This window comes from Palaemon carinicauda, chromosome 19 (assembly GCF_036898095.1).
Source record: "Palaemon carinicauda isolate YSFRI2023 chromosome 19, ASM3689809v2, whole genome shotgun sequence".
Taxonomy (NCBI): Eukaryota; Metazoa; Arthropoda; class Malacostraca; order Decapoda; family Palaemonidae; genus Palaemon; species Palaemon carinicauda.
In genome coordinates, this window is record NC_090743.1 from 73,862,853 (window position 1) to 73,872,852 (window position 10,000).

The window sequence follows — 10,000 nt, forward strand, 5'->3', positions numbered from 1 at the left end:
AATTTCGTCCAGCGTTCAAAGACCACGAAAGATGGTTTATCGTTGTGTTATCGGACTAATCTATTTTTCGTTTACAAATTGCATTTGATAAGTCATGAAGGGCAAGAACCTCAATCAAAAGGTCATATGTTACCATCATTAGAATGCTGACTGGCGATTTATGTAGGAAAGATGTAATCATTTCCAATTAGATAAATAAGAAAATGTTTTGATAGACATGAACGGAAATTTTAAAGGGTGGAGGAAGTTTAGATCAGTTAATTATGACTCAAAACACGAAAATTGTAGATACCACTGTGATGTGGTTGAAGATTCATCTAGGTAAAAAGATGGATCCTTTTGATAAAATGTGAACACGGCAGGTCGGAGAAAATTCCGAAGAATATGAGACAGGAGGAAACAGAGATACTAGCTAGATTAGAAGTAACAGTTGTAAATAACGCAACATAGAAATGGGAGCGTGTTGACGTGCTGCTGATTAGTCTAACGTGTAATTGCTTAAAGACAATGGCACTATTGAAGTTTCCTGTCCTTGTTTTCAAGCTGGTCAGTAAAATTACCTTTTATTTAAAAGAGGAACTTAGATTTCACAGTTAAATTCTTTTGGTAGCTAATCTTCAATTTGGATAAATATGATGATATTAATGATGATACCCAAAATATTTTTTTGTGTAGCCGACCACTAATTGGGAAAATTATTTTATTAATGATGGTAATGGTGACACTTACCAAGAATATTTCACTGACATGTATTGGATGATAATTCAATAATTTTTCTGGGTAGTGAACCCATAAGTATGAAAATTACGATGATATTCATGATGTTAATGATGATGATGCTTACTATGAATATAAATATTTTATTATTATTTTTTTTCTTTTTTTTTCAGGTAATGTGGTTTTCCTGAAGTTGCTCCGAACCATGGAACCATCATAGGTATTTATATTGATGATATAATCCCCCCCCCCCACTTAATAGCTTACCACCTTGGAACTTACTACGCACCCCTACCCTATGGGTGTTAAATTAACAAAGAATGTACCACTCGAATAATTGATTACCGGATTCCCTATAAAATACTTCTAGAGTAGCATGTTATATCTTACTCTGGATAATATAATTTTGTTAATAGATAGGTTGCATGATAGCGTGCCAGAAGGATATATATATATATATATATATATATATATATATATATATACTATATATATAATATATATATACTATATATAATATATATATATGTGTACACACACACACACATATATATATATATATATATATATATATATATATATCGTGGCATGGTTGGTTTCGACCTGGCCTTTCATTAGAAGGGGCTAGCGTTCGATCCCAAGTATGAGGTAGAAATTTATTTCTATTTGAACACGATGTTGTGTTGATATTTATCCATATTGACTCATTAGGGGTAATTTGAATGAATTACTACCAATTGTGTCACGTGGTGGCCCGGGGAAATCTGGTAAAACTCGCTGGTAAAGAGACTGATGTCTCACCAGGTAAATCCTCGGACAGCTAGATTAGTGTCAGGTTCAGATTTCCTTTTATGGGCTCTCGTGGCATGGTTGGTTTCGACCTGGCCTTTCATTAGAAGGGGCTAGCGTTCGATCCCAAGTATGAGGTAGAAATTTATTTCTATTTGAACACGATGTTGTGTTGATATTTATCCATATATATATATATATATATATATATATATATATATATATATGTATGTATGTATTATGTGTTTTACTTATAACTGTAATCGAACAGTCTAACATGTTTCTTCAAAAAGTCCCATAAAAGAAACAAAGGAAATATAAATAAATCACTATATTTCGACTAATATACATTGGCCCCGAAAATGGCCAATGTGTATTGGTCGAAATATAGTGATTTATTCATATTTCCTTTGTTTCTTTTATGGGCCTTTTTGAAGAAACATGTATATATATATATATGTGTGTGTGTGTGTATATATATATATATATATATATATATATATATATATATATATATATATATATATATAATAATTTTCAGAATTATAGGGAGACCATTGTTTGGAATTTATACATACGCTAGTAATTGTTTAATTATTTTTTCTCTCATTACGTTTGGCAACAATATTTAAGCTTTATAATCTGTCATAAATTATTATTCTGTCTTGCCTGATAGTGCTTAAGAATATATATTAATGATTAGAGTTTTATAATCAATAAAGAAATCCGGAATTTGAATGTCGAAAAAAATGCGTCCCTTTTTATAGGAAATACCACTTTTTCTTCTAAGTGAAAGAAAAAAACTGTCGATAATATCATCGTCTCTGAAAGTGGATAATGTCCACCATTAAGATTTACAGTCGAATGACAGACAAGAATTCGACCATAGTTTACAATTGACGGAATCCCGAACGAATAGCTCAGGGAGGAAGAGTGCCCGTAATGATACGACCATTAATTTTTTCCTCTTTTATCTTCGAAGCATAATTTATGGCAGTTGTTAAGGAACTAATTAGAGTTAGGAGGCTCTTAATTGCCTTCGCAGTGCCAATAAAGATTTACTTTAAATAATAGGCCTCGATGCGAAGCCATTATGAAAGATAAGGGCTAAGCTCACCTGGTGGAGGCACCACCTGACACGACTACAGGAACAGCAACTTCCATCACCTGTGGTAGTCGCCCATGTCCCCGGCCCAGCTAGCTAAGGTTCGTTCCCTCGGCGTTGCTACGTAACATTTAAGCTCTCCTGTTTCGTGTGCCTTACCCGCTGTAGGAACACGATGGCATTGACCTGCACCAGTTGATTGCAACTTCACCGTTGCCTACGAAGGTGACAGCGTGATGTCACCTGAGGTTGTTCAGAACAGGATACACAAACAAGCCCAACTGGGACTCCTCCCCTCGAGATCCAACCGCCCCTCTCTAGTAGGACCTAACCCCTTCTAAAGATCCTCCAGGGCTCCGTGGGTCCCCCTACCTGCTAGCTTGCCGTGATAGTAGGTTGAAGAGCAGTATAGGTGTGGCTGGTATCAGGTAAGGTGTGAGAAGCTGTGTTAACGATCACTCGGACAGGTAGCTAGGCCGGTAATTAACGTCTCTGCTGGACTCTAATGTGGCTTCGACGGGTATGGAGAGAGAGAGAGAGAGAGAGAGAGAGAGAGAGAGAGAGAGAGAGAGAGAGAGAGAGAGAGAGAGAGAGAGAGGGGGGGGGGGTGTTAATTTCACCTGTTCCCTTCCAGTTATTTCTCTCTCTCTCTCATTTTGTCTTGTCTGAGATACCTTTAATTGTGAACAGAGAAAACTGCTTTTCTGATAATGTGATACACGATAATACATCGTCTCCTAAGTCTGATATCGATTTCAGTTTTAGTTTTAGTTCCAATCATTCAATGCCAACATACAATAACGATTTAGTATCTCTATATTGCAATTTAGAAATCAGGTATTCAATTGGATAAGACAAGGATAATGGGACAGACATTTCAAGGTCCCATGGTCTAAAGAAGGCCAAGGATTCGATAACTGCTTCTTCAAAGAATGAAGGTTATGAATTCTCTAGAAAATGACGGAAGAGATCCATAATTCCAAAGCTACAATAGATTATTATTTGATATCCTAATGAGGGGAATGCAATGTATAAACAAGCTATAGTCGCTGCAACATTCATTCTTCAACCATCGCATGTCAAAGTTCTCACGATGGAGAAATAGTTTTCCACCTTAGTTTCCTGCCCCCCTCTCTCTCTCTCTCTCTCTCTCTCTCTCTCTCTCTCTCTCTCTCTCTCTCTCTCTCTCTCTCTCTCTCTCTCTCTCTCTCTCTCTTATTTGATCTGAAAACTTGATGACTGAGGGAACAGCTAATAGACATTCCAAATTATTAAAGCTAATGAAGACTACAGCAACCTCCTCGCTCTTAACACAAATTAGTCCAGAGGTAACGGATACAAACTAGAATTGAAAAGATACAACACCGCTCAATGTTGTAATTTCTGTACGTATAAAATAGCAGATACATGGAACACACTTCCAGAGGAGGTAGTAAACAGTAACACGGTATATGACTTCAAAAATAAGTTAGACAAGATCATAAAAACTCTCAGAACGTTTAAACTAATTCGCTCTACCCAAGAGCAAATGAAGTCTCCGTGAATGGACTAACAATTCTTTGCAAAGATCTACTCGGAAAATGAAAATATACTCTAGAGTGAATACTGACCATTTTCCTCCTATTTTTTCAAGAGGAGTCCTCTTGAAGTAGTAAAACAAAACTTATCAAGATTCACTCTTATATTTTCATTTTCCACGTGTTTTATTTTGCATCTGAACATCACGTTTCCACATGAGTTTTACGCATATATATGTGTGTACGCACATACATACATATATATATATATATATATATATATATATATAAATTATATATATATATATATATATATATATATATTTATTTATATATATATGTATATATATAAAGTCAAGTGTCTATAGAAGGGTGAGAAATTAAATATGATTAGATCTAAGAATAGAAAGAGAAATACTAATTTTAACAAAGAAAATAAACACTCTTGTAATGATAGAAAAATCGGATGCAATTAGTTTAGCAATACAGAATAGGTACTCCCATCAACATGATGAAATGGGAGCAAATAAAGAAGAAATGAACAATAATTTGACAAAAGCTGTATTTGAATTAGCACAAGAGATAGGTGGAACAGTTCCTAAACAAGATCAAGGAAAAGTATCAGAAAAGACCAAACACCTAATAAAGAAAAGATGGGAAATTAGGATAAAATCAAAGAGATAAAATGGAATCAGCAGAACTATCCAAAACAATAAACAAACTAAAAACCAAGGACATTCGTAAACACAATAAGACCAATATTGAGGAAACACTAAAGAAAGGAAGAAGCATTAAATTGATGAAAAGAATACTTGGAACAGGACACCAACAGATGTTTGCTTTAAACTAAAGGATGAAAATTCAAATATTACCCACAATAAAGATGGAGTGGTAAAAAATGCATAGGATTTGTATACAATGATATACAATAGTGATATAAGAAATAACTTTAATAGAAATAATGAGACACCTCAGTTGGTACCAAGCCAAACAATAGGGGAAGTGAAGAAAGCTTTAAAAGGAGTGAAAAGATGCAAAGCAGCTGGAGAAGATGACCTAAAAATTGATTTAATAATAGATGGAGAACATTTCATTGTAGTAAAACTGGCTGAACTCTACAACAAATGTGTGCAAGAATACTCTTTACCTACAGCTTGGAAAACTTTTATCATTATGCTAATTCATAAAAAGAAAAACACAAAGCCCTGAAAAATTACCGCCCAATAAGTTTACTCTCCTCGTAATATATAACATATTTACAAAGATCATCAACGAATAGAATAGGCAGGCTATAGAAGGGGGTATTCAACAACTGACCATATCCATGTAATTAACCATCTAATGGAAAAATCAACATTATGACAAATTATTATGTATGGCATTTATAGACTATGAGAAAGCTTTTGATTCTATAAATCTTCAGCCATAATGAAAACCCTTGAAAGACAAGAAAGAGATGAATCTTATGTTAGAACACTTGAAGATATCCATACAGGAAGTACAGCAATCCTGAAACTACATAAAGATATTAAGAAAAATTCCGATTGAGAAAAGAGTTTGACAGGGAAACCCCATCTCTCGTAAATTATTCACAAAATGCCTAGAAGAAGTTTTTGAAAATTTTGGTTGGGAAAATGTATCAATTGATATTAATGGGGAATACGTAAACAACTTATGATTTACAGATGACATAGTTATGTTTAGTGAATCATGGGAGTAAATTGCAAAAGATGACATATTTGAATAGAGAAAGCAAAAATATAGGACTGAAAATGAATATGAGTAAAACTAAGATATTGTTAAATGAAAATGCCGAGAGACATAAAATAAAAGTAAGGGTCGAACCTCTAGAGATTGTTAATGAATATACGTACTTAGGACAGACAGTAAGTGTTATCCCAGGACACGAGACCGAAATTAAAAGAAGTATAAGCATGGATTGAGAGCTATTGGTAATCAAAATGAGATTAGGTACAGTAAAATGCCACTTTCTCTAAAAAGAAAAGTATTTAATTAGATGATCTTACGAGTTTTAACTTACGCAACAGAAACTTAGAACCTTATCAAAACCTTAGAACATCAACTAGTTACAATTCAAAGAGCTATGGATAGAATAATGATGAGAATAACACCAAGGGACAGAAGAGAGCACGTTAAAGTAGAGGATATTATGACGAGAAAAAGAAATGGACATGGGCAAGACATATAATGAGAATGTCAGATAATATATGGACGGTAAGAATAACAATGGGTCCCTAGAGATTGCAAAAGAAGCAGAGGAAGGAAGAGAAGACAATGAATTGACGAACTATGAAAGTTTGCGGGTGTGGAATGGCATAGAAAGACCATAATCAGACAGGACTAGAAGGACATGTGTGAGGCCTTTGTTATGCAGTGGACTAGTAACAGCTGATATATATATATATATATATATATATATATATATATATATATATATATATATATATATATATATATATATATATACACATATATGTATATATATATATATATATATTATATATATACATTATATATAGATATATATATATATATATATATATATATATGTATATATATATGTATATATATATATATATATATATATATATATATATATATATATATATATATATATATATATATATATATATATATATATATATATATATATGGCATATACGTAAGGTTCTGTCCAATTGATGTTCATATACATTTGAAGTCTGAATTTTATACACGTTTGTATAAATAAAGTATATTTTTAACTTCCTCCTCTTACAACACAGCCTCTTCAATACCACAAATCGTCAGTATTTTTCCCGGAATAGAATACTGACAGTCTTCGTCGAAAAATCGCCATTTCGGTATTTACTGAATAATGTAAAAATATTTACCCTAGTTCTTATCATCCTCGTATTTGAACATCCTTTTTTGTAAATCAAGTTTATTACATCTTCTAAATTTGTTTTCTTTCAATTTTATATTTGTTATCTTATTTAATTCTTTTGAAAGTACCGGGTGCATACAATCCCATACTCACATTTTTAAAATGTTTTTATCACAACATTTTATAGTTTAATTTATACTTTATCTTGTATTGACTATATGTTTCATTTGGAATTACGAATATATATATATATATATATATATATATATATATATATATATATATATATATATATATATATATATATATATATATATATAGTATTCTTTTTTCCCGGATTTATTCGGCCCAGTTCTGTAAGAGTTGAGCTCGACTCATTGCTGTGGTAAGTCTCCTCTTTTTAATAATAATAATCTTTTATTTGTATGGAATGAAGACGCTTCTAAGAGGAAACTCCACTTTTCATAGACAATTCTCAACATATCGATAATAACCATTAGACCAAGAAGTAGCCTATGGAATGTGACGTACATCGTATGTTTTCTAATTTTGATATTATTGCACCTTTGCGTAATGCCAATGCCAAGACACTGTGCGAGTGGGCTGCTATGTTGTAACAGAGAGGAGAGAGCAATTCAGTTAAACTTTATTAAACAGACAACGAGGACAGACAGGAAGAACTTGCAAGAAAGAACGTCTCAAAATTTCAAAGAAAATAAAACATGAGCTAGCAAGCTTACACAGGTTAGTCTATTATTAGGGCAGGGAAGAGAGAGTGATAAGACAAAAAAGCAATACTGTTACAGTGTACGAGTGTGTATGAAACACGTGTGGTACAACACACATCTGACAGAAACGTTCTCAAATGTTGTTGTTTTGAAATGCTTATGAGACCAGGTTTTTCATAACCCTCACAGTAGCCAAATGTGATTTATTTATCTTGAGAATTCCTCTTGCATTTCCGTATTTTGTATAAGTAACTGGTTCCTAATTAATTTCAAACACCAACTGGTATCTTGACATGTCATCTTATAAGGATTATTTTTTTTTATATATATATATATATATATATATATATACTTTGCGGATTTCCTTCTGTGGTTTCTGAAGATTCCGTTGTACACTTGCCATGATGATCTCTTAGCCAACTTGTGTCCGGAAACAGCCTTTTTGCCTTCGCCATAATCGAAGATTTTGCAGAAGGATATTTCTTAAACCCCTGTCGCCGTTTATTTGTTTGTTTGTGAGCAGCTTTACACAAAAACGACTGTACCTACTTTGACTAAACTTGGTAGTCATGTTGGGTATGACCCAAGGGTACATCTGTAACGTGTTGGATACAGGACGTCAAAGCACAAGTGCGCAGCAGTATTTTTAAAATAATCGCAATGTTAAGTAGACGACAAATATTTTGTTAGTTTATTTTATTGTGAACAACATTACGAAAAAACTACAGAACCAATTTAAACGACACTTGTTGGACATGTGGGGCATGACCAAAAGACAAATCCATTAGATTTTGAAGAAAATAAGACATTCTCTCTATTGAATGCCCCTCATTTTTCACATCTGCTTACTTTTATTAACGTCCCCTTGCCACTGTACACTTAATTTCATCTCATTACGATGTCAGTTCTTCCACTTACTAGGCAACTGGTTCTCATTTGTCCTTAACTCATTCTCTGATAACTATACATTTTGACTTGGGTTACTATATATCTCACACCACTATAACACAGACTGACTCATAGGCCTAACCAATTCCTTCCAATGTGTTGTACCACACGTGTTTCATGCACTCCTACACTGTATTGCTATGGCTTTTTTATCTCTTCCTCTCTTTCACATCGCATGTTTCATATTGTTTCAATTTTTGTGACATTGTTGCTCTTTACTGTTTGAATGTAAGTTCGTTATCTGTAAAATAAACCTCACTTGCATTAACCTCGCTTCTCTGTTGAGAGCCTAACAGCTACGTTGCCACACTATGATATTACGTTTCTCGTGACATAACTGTTACGATCCAACTGTTAATGATTCAAACCAAAAATTTATAATTGACCACTGATAATCCCATTTAGGGCCGAGATTTTCCAATATACGCATTTGATTTCTAGTTGTTCATCCAGTTTGGAACTTCAGAAGTTCAATCTGGCAAAGAATGTTTTTATGTTGAATAGGCTGATTTGAGTCTGTCTTCACAATTTATAATGACATATATTTTAAAGAAAGGCAACGCTGGATGAAACACTTTAGTGAGGTCATGAATAGGAGATATGAAGGGGATAATTTGATTGATATACTTGAAGCTGTGGAAGACCTTGATGGGCCCATGAATTAATTCATTGTGTTCGAAGTCGAAGCTATCATTGAAAAACTAAAGAGATGAAAAGCCCCTGGATAAGATGGAATAACTGCTGAGATGATATTGACCGAAAAGGAAGTGACTCCCAGAATACTTACAAGATTATTTTGTAGAATGTGGCGTGAAGAGGCAAAACCCAATGAATGGGAGCTAGGAGTGTTGTGGAAAATGGGAAAAAAGGAGATCTCATAAATGCAGTAATGACAGAGGCATCACACTTACGTCAGTTGTCATGAAAATATATACAGTAATATACTCGCTCTAAAGAGACTAGAGAGAAAGATTGATGAAAACCTGAGAGGTGAACAAGCCGGATTTCGAAAAGATAGAAGTTGTACTGAACAAATTTTCATTTTACGACATGTGGTACAGCAATGTGTAGAATATAGAAATCCACTTTTGATGGCATATATGGATTATGAAAAATTTTCACTTAAATATGTAAATTTGGTTCAGTCTGTTCATGAGCATAGCAAGCGTAAAGTTAATTTTAGAGGAGTCCTATTAAGTGAATTTCCAGTGAACAGTGGTGACTCCAAGGGATGTGCTGTCACCTATGTTGTTTATCATCCTCATGGATTTTGTAATGCATAGAACAGTTGGGGATGGTGGAGAAGGAT

At 33.6% G+C, this 10,000-nt stretch overlaps 1 protein-coding gene across 8 annotated transcripts in view; it reads left to right on the forward strand.

Annotated features, from left to right (window-relative positions):
* The window catches only part of LOC137658674 (transcription factor GATA-4-like), a 377,255-nt gene that overhangs the window by 129,131 nt on the left and 238,124 nt on the right, over positions 1-10,000 (forward strand). For 4 of the 8 annotated variants that reach the window (XM_068393628.1, XM_068393633.1, XM_068393634.1 and 1 more), the window contains exon 2: positions 891-937. The exons of the other annotated variants lie outside the window; for them this stretch is intronic. The gene's annotated coding sequence lies outside the window, so the exon portion shown is untranslated. The remainder of the gene's footprint in view (positions 1-890; positions 938-10,000) is intronic. 8 annotated transcript variants of the gene reach the window in all.